The sequence below is a fragment of the Salmo salar genome, chromosome ssa10 (assembly GCF_905237065.1).
Source record: "Salmo salar chromosome ssa10, Ssal_v3.1, whole genome shotgun sequence".
Classification (NCBI taxonomy): Eukaryota; Metazoa; Chordata; class Actinopteri; order Salmoniformes; family Salmonidae; genus Salmo; species Salmo salar.
The window spans coordinates 72,725,122-72,740,033 of NC_059451.1; positions in this window are offsets into that span (position 1 = coordinate 72,725,122).

Here is a 14,912-nt window from a genome sequence, read left to right on the forward strand (position 1 = left end):
AATTATGAGTTGTTATGAAGCAGGTTTTATAATGGATCATAAGTGTATCGTAAGGCATTGTAAATGCACTTTCAAGGCGTGTGTGCATCATCGAAAGCGTTACCCGAATTCCACTACGTTTATCCATTTTTAACTTCATTGTTATTCAATTGGGGGCACTGGTGATACATTTTGTGATGCAGTAGGGCACATTGACCACAGAGGGGCTCTGGCTTACCGACAGTAATTCTCCTCTCGATCCAAGTTGTGAGAGCTGTTTGGCATTCGACGAACTGCACGCTTGTGGTTTGCTTTGAAAGGAATGCTACCCACGCACACTGCACACTATTAAAGTGAGTTGAAGGATATGGGTCACACTGTTTTCTTAGTCTAGTTGGGGATTTGTCAGCTCAATACCAGGCTTCTTTTCAGCTTTTTGAGAAATCAGGTGACCAAGCCTGACTGGCTCAAGATAAAAGCACCTTACAAAACACTCCAGCCTCGTGCACAGCGGTTGCTATGGAGACACTGTTGGAAGTTGATGGGATGAAGGAAGCCCTGTACCTGAATGAATGACCTACCCTGAGTGCAGTCTCAAGAGAATACCCCTACTGTAGGCTTCTGGAGTCTTTGCCTCTGGCTGTAGTGAGAGCAATGGTGTTTTACTTGCCAGTAAATATTTTAGCATCTTTTTCCTCATGCGTAACTGAGAAGGAAATGTGTGCTTTAAAAAAAATAAAAATCCCTCCCCTCATAAGTAGCCACTCGCCCGCCCTATGTTCATTCTCACCTCTTCCTCGCAAAGAGTACTAGGCTAAATCCAAAATCACGCCCTCGGCTCTCCATTTGCACAAGTGTCCCAAAGCTGAGGGAGTGAGAAATATAAACACAACATGTAACAATTTCAAAGATTCTGCTGAGTTACAGTTAATATAAGTCAATTGAAATAATTGAATTAGGCCCTAATCTATACATTTCACATGACTGGGAATACAGATATGCATCTGTTGTTCAGATGCATAAAAAAAAGTTAGGGCGTGGATCAGAAAACCAGTCAGTATCTGGTGTGACCACCATTTGCGTCATGCAGGGCGACACATCTCCTTCGCATAGAGTTGATCAGGCTGTTGATTATGGCCCGTGGGATGTTGTTCCACTACTCTTCAATGGCTGTGTGAAGTTTCTTGATATTGGCGGGAACTGGAACACGCTTTCGTACACCTCGATCCAGAGCATCCCAAACATAGTCAATGGGTGACATGTCTGGTGAGTATTTAGGCCATGGAAGAACTGGGACATTTTCAGCTTCCAGGAACTGTGTACAGATCCTTGCGACATGGGGCCGTGTATTATCATGCTGAAACATGAGGTGATGACGGCGGATGAATGGCACGACAATGGGCCTCAGGATCTCGTCACGGTATCTCTGCATTCAAATTTCCATGGATAAAATGCAATTGTTGCCGTAGCTTATGCCTGCCCATACCTTTCTGTACGGGCGTTGAATGTTACCTCCCTACAGTTGGCTTACCATGCCGATTTGATACTATAGATGCCTCATCTAGCTATGTTTTGTTACGTCACGGAAAATGTTCTCATAACACAGAAACTGTCCAGTCTTGCTGATGACTATATAATGTTTGTACAAAACATTCGCCTCATGTTGCAAGAATGCTTCTAGAACTTTCTTGAAAGGTTCCCAGAATGTTTCATTAGGTTGTGGGAACAGTCTGGTGAGAACATTGTGAGGACATCACAAAAGATGTTTTCCCAAAACACAAAAACGGTCCAGTTGTGGGGATTTCTTTTAGAGTGCAAAAAACATTCATCTGATGTTACAAGAATGTTCCCATAACACATTTCATCTGTTCTTTAAAGGTTCCCAGAATGTATCTTTAGGTTGTGGGAACATTGTGTGGATATGACAAGAGAGAGGTTCCCAAAACACTAAAACTGTCCAGTTTTAGTGCTGACATTCAGGGTATTGTTTGTATCAAGGTGCACAAAACATTCCTTTGATGTTCCAAGAATGTTGACAGAACAGACTTTGTGAGTTCTTAAAGGTTCCAGTGTGGGTACATTACAAGAGAGAGATTCCCAAAACACAAAATATGCTCAGGTGTGATAACATTCATACAATGTTTACGTTAGATTGCAGAGGAAATTCCTGTAAGGATGTTGACAAAACAGCTGGTCTACGTTCTTTAAAGGTTCCCAGAATATTTAATTAAGTTATGGGAGTTGTCTGGGATGCTGCAAGAATAATATTGTGATATTCACATAGGTTGCACAGAACATTCCAACAATGTTCCATAATTTTGAAATAAATCTGTTTTTAGGTTTAACATAATATTGCATTGATGTTCATACAATATAAATATGTTTTTAGGTTTAACATAACATTCCATTGATCATGCAATATACATTTGACCTTGTCTTGGAGGTCCTCAGAACATTTAAGGAACATTTAGAAAATTGTATTTTTAAGTGTTACCTAATATTACCACAACATTCTCAGCATGCAAATGTCTACTCTGATTGGTTAGAGATGATCCAAAAGCTGATGACTGTTTTGTACAACACCCCTTCATTTTGACTTCACTGCAAACGACTTCAACGATGGCAGTCTCAGACTGAAGTATGTAGTGAACATAGAGCAGAGGAGGACAATGACCCAAAACACCTCCAGGATGTGTAAGGACTATTTGACCAAGAAGGAGAGTGATGGAGTGCAATTGAGATGGTTTGGGATGAGTTGGACCGCAGAGTGAAGGAAAGCATCATATGTGGGAACTCCTTCAAGACTGTTGGAAAAGCATTCCAGGTGAAGCTGGTTGAGAGAATGCCAAGACTGTACAAAGCTGTCATCAAGGCAAATGGTGGCTATTTTGAAGAATCTCAAATAAAATATATTTTGAGTTGTTTAACACTTTTTTGGTTATTACATGATTCCATATGTGTTATTCATAGTTTGGATGTCTTCACTATTATTCTACAATGTAGAAAATAAAAAACATGGAATGCGTAGATGTGCCCAAACTTTTGACTCGTCCTGTATATATATTTTTTACACATATTTAGAGCAAAACGGAGAACACCATCGTGTTCATGAGTCTCCCATTTCCATAGAGTTGTCATAATAGTTTGTACGTCAAACCGTTCGGACACTACATACAGTTGAAGTCGGAAGTTTACATACACCTTAGCCAAATACATTTGAACTCCGTTTTTCACAATTCCTGACATTTAATCCTAGTAAAAATTCCCTGTCTTAGGTCAGTCAGGATCACCACTTTATTTTAAGAATGTGAAATGTCAGAATAATAATATAAATAATTATTTATTTCAGCTTTTATTTCTTTCATTACATTCCCAGTGGGTCAGAAGTTTACATACACTCAATTAGTATTTGATAGCATTGCCTTTAAATTGTTTAACTTCGGTCAAACGTTTCGAATAGCCTTCCACAAGCTTCCCACAATAAGTTGGGTGAATTTTGGCCCATTCCTCCTGACATAGCTGGTGTAACTGAGTCAGGTTTGTAGGCCTCCTTGCTCGCCTATGCTTTTTCAGTTCTGCCCACTAATTTTCTATAGGATTGCGGTCAGGGCTTTGTGATGGCCACTCCAATACCATGACTTTGTTGTCCTTAAGCCATTTTGCCACAACTTTTGGAAGTATGCTTGGGGTCAGTGTTCATTTGGAAGACCCATTTGCAACCAAGCTTTAACTTCCTGACTGATGTCTTGAGATGTTGCTTTAATGTATCCACATAATTTTCCTCCCTCATGATGCCATCTATTTTGTGTAGTGCACCAGTCCCTCCTGCAGCAAAGCACCCCCACAACATGATGTTGCCACCCCCATGCTTCACGGTTGGGATGGTGTTCTTCGGCTTGCAAGCCTCCCCCTTTTTCCTCCAAACATAACAGTGGTCATTATGGCCAAACAGTTAAATTTGTTTCATCAGACAAGAGGACATTTCTCCAAAAAGTACGATCTTTGTCCCCATGTGCAGTTGCAAACCGTATTCTGGCTTTTTTTATGGAGGTTTTGGAGCAGTGGCTTCTTCCTTGCTGAGCGGCCTTTCAGATTATGCGATATAGGACTCATTTTACTGTGGCTATAGATACTTTTGTACCTGTTTCCTCCAGCATCTTCACAGGGTCCTTTGCTGTTGTTCTGGGATTGTTTTGCACTTTTTGCACCAAAGTACGTTCATCTCTAGGAGACAGAACGCGTCTCCTTCCTGAGCGGTATGACGGCTACGTGGTCCCATTGTGTTTATACTTGCGTACTATTGTTTGTACAGATGAACGTGGTACCTTCAGGCGTTTGGTGAATCAGACTTGTGGAGGTCTAGAATTTTTTTCTGAGGTCTTGGCTGATTTCTTTTGATTTTCCCATGATGTCAAGCAAAGAGGCACCGAGTTTGAAGGTAGGCCTTGAAATACATCCACAGGCACACCTCCACTTGACTCAAATGATGTCAATTAGCCTATCAGAAGCTTCTAAAGCCATGACATCATTTTCTGGAATTTTCCAAGCTGTTTAAAGGCACAGTCAACTTAGTGTATGTAAACTTCTGACCCACTGGAATTGTGATACCGTGTATTATAAGTGAAATAATCTGTCTGTGAACAATTGTTGGAAGAATTCCTTGTGTCATGCACAAAGTAGATGTCCTAACCGACTTGCCAAAACTATAGTTTGTTAACAAGACATTTGTGGAGTGGTTGAAAAACTAGTTCAACTGTATGTTTTCGTGAGAAGGCCGATTTTAGGGATGTCTCATGGTCTGACAAACACCGCTCTAGCTCTTCCACCTTTCACCACCGACGTCAAAATGTGACATCAGCTAATGCGGTGGAAAACCCCCTGATATCTCTAGCTTAAGCTGATGGATTTTGATGGGGCTCCCAAGTGGCGCAGCCATCCAAGGCACTACATCTCAGTGAAAGAGGCATCACTGCAGTTCCTGGTTCGAATCCAGGCTACATCACATCTGGCTGTGATTGGGAGTCCCATAGGGCGGACTGGAGTGTCTGCGAGGGGTTCGGCGCAGATTAACAGAAGGAATAGCTTCGCTGCACTGGTGCTTGATCTACCTGCGCCTTCATTGCTGGGACTGCCTGTGTCTGCGACAAGGTTCATGAAATCAATAATTTACTAGTAACAAATGACATTCATATTCTATCTAAAACTCACTTAGATAATACCTTTGATGATACGGTGGTAGCAATACATGGTTATAACATCTACAGAAAAGGCAAATGCCAGAGGTGTTGCTGTTTATATTGAGAACCACATTCCTTTAAAACCTCTCTGGGCTAGGCGGGACGAATTCGTCCCACCTACGCAACAGCCAGTTGAATCCCGTGGCGCGATTTTCAAATACCTTAGAAATGCTATTACTTCAATTTCTCAAACATCTGACTATTTTACAGCATTTTAAAGACAAGACTCTCGTTAGTCTAACCACACTGTCCGATTTCAAAAAGGCTTTACAACGAAAGCAAAACATTAGATTATGTCAGCAGAGTACCCAGCCAGAAATAATCAGACACCCATTTTTCAAGCTAGCATATAATGTCACAAAAAACAAAACCATAGCTAAATGCAGCACTAACCTTTGATGATCTTCATCAGATGACAACCCTAGGACATTATGTTATACAATACATGCATGTTTTGTTCAATCAAGTTCATATTTATATCAAAAACCAGCTTTTTACATTAGCATGTGACGTTCAGAACTAGCATACCCCCCGCAAACTTCCGGCGAATTCACTAACAATTTACTAAATTACTCACGATAAACGTTCACAAAAAGCATTTTGCAATATTCTCAGTACATAGCCCAGCCATCACGGGCTAGCTATTTAGACACCCGGCAAGTTTAGCCTTCACCAAAATCAGATTTACTATAACAAAAATGTTATTACCTTTGTTGTCTTCGTCAGAATGCACCCCCAGGACTGCTACTTCAATAACAAATGTTGGTTTGGTCCCAAATAATCCATCGTTATATCCGAATAGCGGCGTTTTGTTCGTGCGTTCCAGAAACTATCCGAAATGGTAAATCAGGGTCGTGCGCATGGCGCAATTCGTGACAAAAAATGTCTAAATATTCCATTACCGTACTTCGAAGCATGTCAACCGCTGTTTAAAATCAATTTCTATGCAATTTATCTCGTAAAAAAGCAATAATATTCCGACCGGGAATCTCCTTTTCGGCAAACAGAGGAAAAATCACAAAGACGGGGGCGGCCAGGGCACGCGCCTAAGCCCACAGTCCCTTGATCGGCCACTTGAGAAAGGCGATAATGTGTTTCAGCCTGGGGCTGGGATGACGACATTCAGGTTTTTCCCGGGCTCTGAGCGCCCATGGAAGACGTAGGAAGTGTCACGTTAGAGCAGAGATCCTTTGTAAAAGATAGAGATGGCAAAGAAGTTCAAGAAATGGTCAGACAGGCCACTTCCTGTAAAGGAATCTCTCAGGTTTTGACCTGCCATTTGAGTTCTGTTATACTCACAGACACCATTCAAACAGTTTTAGAAACTTTGGAGTGTTTTCTATCCAAAGCCAATAATTATATGCATATTCTACTTACTGGGCAGGAGTAGTAACCAGATTAAATCGGGTACGTTTTTTATCCAGCCGTGAAAATACTGCCCCCTAGCCATAACAGGTTAAATCGGGTACGTTTTTTATCCGGCCGTGCAAATACTGCCCTCTATCCCCAACAGTTTTAATGGTGCGCGCAAACATGAATTTCCAAGACTGTGCCCCTCTACTAAAACTGTTATTTGTTATTCATTTTTTAAGTTACAAGCCTGAAACATTGAACATAGACTGCTGACACCCTGTGGAAGCCATAGGAATTGCATCCAGGGAGGTAATTTTCAGAATGACCTTTATCTTGAATTTCTAAGAGGATGGTCTCTCAAAAAAGAAACAATTCTGGTTGGTTTTTCTTTGGATTCTCTCCTACCATATCTATTGTGTTATATTCTCCTACATTATTTTAACCTTTCTACAAACTTAAAAGTGTTTTCTCTCCAATGGTACCAATTATATGCATATCCTGACTTCAGGGCCTGAGCTATAGACAGCTTACTTTGGACACGCCATTCAGGCAGGAAGTGGAGAAAAAGTGGCCTAGCCCTAAGAAGATTTATTTTAAATGTGATACGCAGTGTGTATAGTTAACTTTGAGTCATCTCTCTCTGCTCTCTCGCTCTCCATGGGGCTTTCCACACAAACCTAGCCCCATCCCCTTTCATTCAAGGAGCGCATTTGTTTATTTGTGTTTTATTAGATATTTATTGAATATTAAAACATACAATCTACCTGCAGTGAAGCCGCTCAACATTTACATTACACTCAGCCATCTAACAGACTCCCATCCAGAGCAACCCACAGAAGCAATCAGGGTGAACGCCCTGCCCAAGGGCATGTCGACAGGTCTCCCACCAAGTCAAAACGGGGACCCGAACCAGAGACCTATCGGCCACCGGCCCAGTCTCCCAACCGCCAGGCCACCAACCCGCCAAGATCCCCCCCACAGTTCCCAGAGAGCTGTACATCAATCATCCGAAATGCAGAAATGTATGAAAATGCAGGAAAATGTTTTTGGTTGAAGTTGATTTGAACAGAATAAAACAATTCAAATGGAGAAAGACTCTTGAAATCACTTAGAATGTATGTGTTGCCACCCTAGGGTCATGCACTACTCATAAAGCAAAGTGCTGGCTAGCTCTAGGCTATTTGGTTTCAGTTAATGTTAGCTTACATGTTAAATGGTTTATAATTTCATGGTTGTAGCATTGTTTAGCACAAGTAATGTATAGCTTTTTGGAAATGGAAACTGATAGTACAGTGAGTTATATACAGTACAATGTGAATGTGTAGATGCATGGTGATAGTTTTTTAACCCAAGACCTTTTATTTTTGATACTGGAATATGGAATGTGAAGACTTAATATTAAAATAGAGTTGTAATATATAATTGATTTTGACAACAAAAAAAGATTAACAAAAGTTAACAATATTTTAAAAACTACTGAATAGTACTAACGTTTCTCCGTCTCATCATTTTACCCTGTTAATTCAGGTATATAATGTGCAAAAGTGCAATATGACAGGTTTATTGTCTGCTGATCACGTCTCAGTACTAGGTGCGTAACACTAGGCTACCAACCAATTTATGTCAGATCAGCGATCATCATCTAATAGGCCTATATTTAGATCAATAGTTTTTTCAAGAAAGGGAGAATCTATCCATGAATATTGTAGTGACCTTAACCTAACACCTAGCGACCTCGTTAAGGGGTTCAAACCTCTTGGCGTAACGGTTTAAGGTGTTCTCTTGGCAGTTTCTGGATCGAGTTCGAGTCCAGATCGGGGCTACCCCTGAGTTCGCTACATTGGTTTCAGAAGTGAGAAAGTGGATGTGGGACAATCAGAGAGGAATGTCCACTTGAGGGACTTGGTGTAGAGAACCGTGGGGACACGCTCACCCTAAGGAAGGAGGTAATGAGCGACCTTAAACCAACACCAAGCGACCTCGTCAGGGGGTTTGGACCTCTTGGCGTTAAGGTTTTGGCTTAAAAGTCACTGGACCCAGGTTCAAGTCTTGGTCAGGGCTAACCCCTGAATTCGCTACAATATATTCAAGCAGTGTCTCAAATTAGCTGGTTTGCGCATGCAGGAGTGGTCCTTGAGTTGCCTCTCATCCCACAGACACTTGCGTAAAACCCCTGCTTCATTGTTCCTTCCTCCCCCAGTCATTGAATAGGTCTATAATTTACTTTCTCTTACCTACTGTAAAGTAAAATGAACCTTTATTTAACTAGGCAAGTCAGTTAAGAACAAATTCTTATTCACAGTGACAGCCTACCGGGGACCAGTGAGTTACCTGCCTTGTTCAGGTGCAGAATGACAGATTTTTACCTTGTCAGCTAAGGGATTTGATCCAGCAACCTTTTGGTTACTGGCCCAAGGCTCTAACCACTAGGTTACCTGCCGCCCCAATTCACCTAGAAGTTAGGGTACTCAATCTAGTGGGCCACTATAGGTTTATAAATGGGCCGCACAATAGCGGTGTTGTCGCAAATTTGGAGAGCAGCTTGACTCATAGCCCCTGGTCTCCAGGATCCCAAGATAATTTGTTTGATCAGGTGTGCTTAGAAGGATAGAAGGATAGATGCCATAAGGGGGAAAAACTACTGTTAGCAAAGCACCATGGATAATGTTTCCATTATGCAAAGATTTTTTGCAGGTGTTCCCCTTGGCTACACAGCAGCAGAACGTTGTAGCGAATTCGGAGGGCCGACTGACAGGGACTCAATCCCAGTTCTCTTCACATTCAGTGACAGTGCCAAGAACGTTTTCTTGTTTGTGCTCATAACGTACCATTAGAAGAGTGTATGCCTGTAGTCTGAAATTGCTAGGGGAGAACTTGGTGGGTGGGTGGGTGGGTGTGTGTGTGTGGGTGGATGGGTGTGCGTGTACGTGCGAGTTATTAGATCATTAAGATAAGTGTGAGTGCGCAGTGACACCTGTTTGAACGAGTGTATTAGATCATTCGATTGATGGCCATTTGTTTGTTTTGCCCCTACGTTTTACCGCCCACACAACCTGCCCGTCTCTACTTACAGTATTTATGTAACCACAGTTCCTCCTTCTGAAAATAATCTGTGGCACAACCTCTTCCAGGTCCTAATAGGCCTACTTATAATAATAGGGTTATGTGCAAAAATAGAAAGGATTTCCTTGTTACTAAAGCCAATTCTAAAGTATCGTTTCACCAGGTCATCTAACTCAGGTATTTCAACTGTGGAGAGGTTGAGAGACATGGATTTAACCATATCCCCCACGTTAACCTTGAAATATAATTGCAATTTTATTCTCGAAATGTTGATTTTCTCAAAATTAAATTGAGTTTATTTTCGAAATTTGCCACTTTTTTACTACCACCCGTCACAGTTATTTTTCCTTCTCTTTACTTGCCCCTAATTCCCTTCTGTATGTATTTTGTTTTTTTCATCAACATATCAAAGGTAAGAGGTCACAAGATTAACCAATCAGGTAATTAATAATAATTATTAGACCAATCTATTATCGGTTTTCTACACCAGCTTCAACCAGCAGAAAAATATATGTTTGATTATTGAAAAAAAAATGTCACAATGCTTCTCCACATTATACACTGCTTGTTTTTACCAGGGGGGGCTGTGAGACATGAGTTTAATTCTGGGCATATGAAAGGTGGGATGTATACGAAGGGAATGGGGCAACAGAAAATGAACAGCAGAGGGGCTAATGATTTTGGAGATGGGAAACGGCCGATAAACCGGTGTGAGAGTTTGCGGGATTCCACACGGAGGGGCAGACCCTGGGTGGAAAGCCATACCTTCTGCCCGAGACGATACCGGGGAGCCAGGGTCCAGTGGCGATCTGCTTGTCGTCGATACCTGGAGGTGGTCTTGAGGAGGGCCGACCAGGCTCTCCTCCAGATACGACAACAGCGGTAGACAAACATCTGGGAAGAAGGTATTCTGACCCCTTCTTTCTGCTCAGGGAAGAGCAGAGGCTGATATCCCAGGGAACACTAAAACAGTGATAGACCCCTGGCAGAGCAGGGAAGGGTGTTGTGGGCGTATTCGACCCACACAAGCTGCTGGCTCCCTGTGGTGGGGTTGACAGAGACCAGGCAGCGCAGAGTAGTCTCAAGGTCCTTGTTGGCTCACTCCGACTGGCTGTTGTACTGGGGGTGGAACCCAGGCTGAACGACAGGCTGGTCGACGACCCAATGAGGGTGCAGAACGCCTTTCAGAACCATGTCAATGGGCAGTCCATGGATTCGGAAGACATGCTGCATCATGAGCTGGGCCGTCTCCTTGGCAGAGGGTAGCTTGGGGAGTGGAATGAAGTGGGCGGCTTTGGAAAACCGATCCACAACGTTAACCTCTTGGGGCTAGGTGGGACGCTAGCGTGCCACCCGTGGTGCACTCCATCAACAGCAGGTGCATTTCAAGAGCGGCAAATTTGAATCCAAATAAATGTCAAAATTCAAATTTTTCAAAAATACAACTATTTTACACCATTTGAAAGATAAACATCTCCTTAATCTAACCACGTTTTACGATTTCAAAAAGGTTTTACGGCGAAAGCATAAATTTAGAGTATGTTAGGACAGTACATTTACAAGAGTTGTGTGTAATGTTTTGTCAAGTCAAAGACAGGGTCACCAAAACCATAAAACCAGCTAAAATGATGCACTAACCTTTTACAATCTCCATCAGATGACACTCCTAGGACATTATGTTAGACAATGCATGCATTTTTAGTTCTATCAAGTTCATATTTATATCCAAAAACAGCGTTTTACTATGGCATTGATGTTGAGGAAATCGTTTCCCTCCAATAACCGGCAGTCAAGTCAGCGTCACAAATTAAATAATTAAAATTAGAAAACATTGGTAAAATATTATATTGTCATTTAAAGAATTATAGATTTACATCTCTTGAACTCAATCAACTTGCCAGATTTAAAAATAACCTTACTGGGAAATCACACTTTGCAATAATCTGAGCACTGCGCCCAGAAAAATACGCGTTGCGATACAGACTAGACGTCATGTTGGGGAGATCTAAAATCGAAAATACTATGTAAATAATCCATTACCTTTGATTCTCTTCATCAGATGTCACTTCCAGGTATCACAGGTCCATAACGAATGTAGTTTTGTTCAAAAAAGCTCATCATTTATGTCCAAAAATCTCCGTCTCGTTAGCACATGATGTAAGCCAGCCGGACTTCTCGTCATGAACGAGGGGAAAAAATATATTTCCGTTCGTTCAAACATGTCAAACGTTGTATAGCATAAATCATTAGGGCCTTTTTTAACCAGAACATGAATAATATTCAAGGTGGACGAATGCATACTCTTTTATAACGTATTGGAACGAGGGTACCCAACATGAACTCGCGCGCCAGGTGTCTAATGGGACATCATCGTTCCATGGCTCTTGTTCGGTCAGATCTCCCTCCAGAAGACTCAAAACACTTTGTAAAGGCTGGTGACATCTAGTGGAAGCAATAGGAAGTGCCAAAATATTCCTAAGCCCCTGTGTTTTTCAATGGGATAGGTTTAAAGTCAATACAACACATCAGGTATCCACTTCCTGTCAGAAAATGTCTCAGGGTTTTGCCTGCCAAATGAGTTCTGTTATACTCACAGACACCATTCAAACAGTTTTAGAAACTTTAGAGTGTTTTCTATCCATATGTAATAAGTATATGCATATTCTAGTTACTGGGTAGGATTAGTAACCAGATTAAATCGGGTACATTTTTTTATCCAGACGTGCAAATGCTGCCCCCTAGACCCAACAGGTTAAGGATGGCGGTGATGCCATCAGGCGGAGGGAGACCCGTGACAAAGTCCAGAGAGATGTGAGACCAAGGATGGTGAGGGACAGGCAGAGGTTGGAGGAGACCAGCCGGAGCTTGCCGAGGAGTCTTGTTCTGTGCACAGACAGTGCAAGTGGCAGCAAAAAAGTGTTGTCGCACAAAAGCCAGGGTCCACCGGGAGCCAGGGTGGCAGGCAAGCCTGGAGGAGTGGGCCCACTCCAGGACTATGGAGCAGACCGCATCTGTCACGTCCTGACCCTAGTAAGATGTAATTTTCTATTGTAGAGTTGGTCAGGGCGTGACAGGGGGTGTTTTGGGGTTTTCTATTTCTATGTTTAAGTTCTAGTTTTTCTATGTTGGGATTGTTTGGGTTGATCTCTAATTGGAGGCAGCTGAACCTCGTTGCCTCTAATTAGAGATCATATTTAAGTAGGGGTTTTTCTTCCTGGGTTTTGTGGGTAGTTGTTTTCTGTTTAGTGTATGTTCACCTGACGGAACTGTTGTCGTCGTTTTGTTGTTTCGTTCTAGTGTCTTCATAATAAAAGTGAATATGAGCACTATACACGCTGTGCCTTGGTCCCCTTTATACGACCTGCATTACAGCATCAGGCACGAACATCCGGTTATCTTGACACCCCCCCACTACGCCTCCCAAACCTGCTTCCCTATTTCACAGCAGAGTGCCGTCAACAGGCACGAGGTGAGAAGGATGGTCTCAGGTTCTGGGGTAGTAGTCGTGGGGCTATAGCTGCGTGACAGCTCATCTGTCTTGACATTGTTGGATCCCAGCCGGTAGGAAAGGGAGAAGTTGAACCGGGTGAGGCGCTTGGCGGTGCGGATATATTCCAGCTTCTTGTGGTCGGTCCACACGATGAATGGATGTTCTGCCCCCTCCAGCCAGTGCCTCCACTCCTCCAACGCCATCTTCAACACGATTCCTCACATCGTAGTTCCTCTCCATGGAGTTAAGGCGGTGGGTGAAGAAGGTGCAGGGATGCAACTTGAGGTTCAGGGCAGACTGTTGGGACAGGACAGCCCCCACTCCAACATCTGAAGCATCGGCCTCCACCACAAACTGGCGGGACGGGTCAGGATGAACCAAGATGGGAGCTGTGGTGAAGCGGTGTTTGAGATCCCAGAATGCCCGATCAGCAGCTGGCGACCACATGAACGGAACCTTGCGAGAGGTAAGTGCAGAAAGCGGCGAAGCCAGGGTGCTGTAGCCCCGGATAAAGCCGTGATAAAAGTTGCTGAAACCCAGGAACTGCTGCAGCTGTACTCTGGACGTAGGCAGGGGCCAATCCACCACCACTCTCACCTTCCCGGGATCCATCTGTACACTCCCTGCAGCAATGATGTAAACCAGAAAGGGGATGGTGCAGCGATGGAATTCACACTTCTCTGCTTTTACAAAAATGTAGTTCTGCAGGAGGCGTTGGAGAACCTGTCGGACGTGGAGCACGTGTTCTTGGGTGGAGCGGGAGAAGACGAGGATGTCATCGAGGTGGACGAAGATGAACAGGTTCAACATATCACGGAAAACATCATTATCCAGAGCCTGGAACACAGCAGGGGCATTGGTAAGGCCAAAGGGCATGACCAGGTGCTCATAGTGGCCGCGTTGAAAGCAGTCTTTCACTCGTCCCCTTCCTATGTCCGCACCAGGTGGTAGGTGTTCCGTAGGTCCAGCTTGGAGAACACGGTGGCCCCCTGGAGCGTCTCGAAGGCCGAGGAGATGAGAATTAGCATGTAGCGGTTCTTAACGTGATGTTGTTGAGACCACCATAGTCGATGCACGGGCGCAGGGCGCAGTTTTGTCCTTCTTCTCCACAAAGAAGAACCCTGCGCCGGTGGGGGAGGCAGAAATATGGATGAACCCAGCAGCTAGGGAGTCCTCAATGTAGGTCTCCATATCCTTGGTCTCTGGAAACAACAGAGAGTACATTTGTCCCCGGGGCGGAGTGGTGCCTGGGAGAAGATCAATCCCGCAGTCATGTAGTCAGTGCGGCGGCAGAAAGGTGGCCCAGGCCTTATTGAACACCCCCCGGAGGTCCTGGTACTCCACGGGAATGGTGGAGAGGTCCGGGGCAACTTCCGAGGCCACAGGAAGACGTCCCGGGACAGGCTGCGCTGACTTCAGGCAATGGGCGTGGCAGAACGGGATCTAGCCCATGATGGCACCGGCAGACCAGTCAATGAGGGGATTGAGTTGCTGGAGCCATTAGAATCCCAATACCATGGGAATCTGAGGAGACTTAATGAGCAGGAACTGGATTGTCTCGCTGTAGTTCCCTGACACACGTAGGTTCATGGGGGATGGTATTTTTATTAATTTATTTTTATTTCACCTTTATTTAACCAGGTAGGCTAGTTGAGAATAAGTTCTCATTTACAACTGCGACCTGGCCAAGATAAAGCAAAGCAGTGCAACAAAAACAACAACACAGAGTTACACATGGAGTAAAACAAACATGCAGTCAATAACACAATATAAAAAGTCTATATACAGTG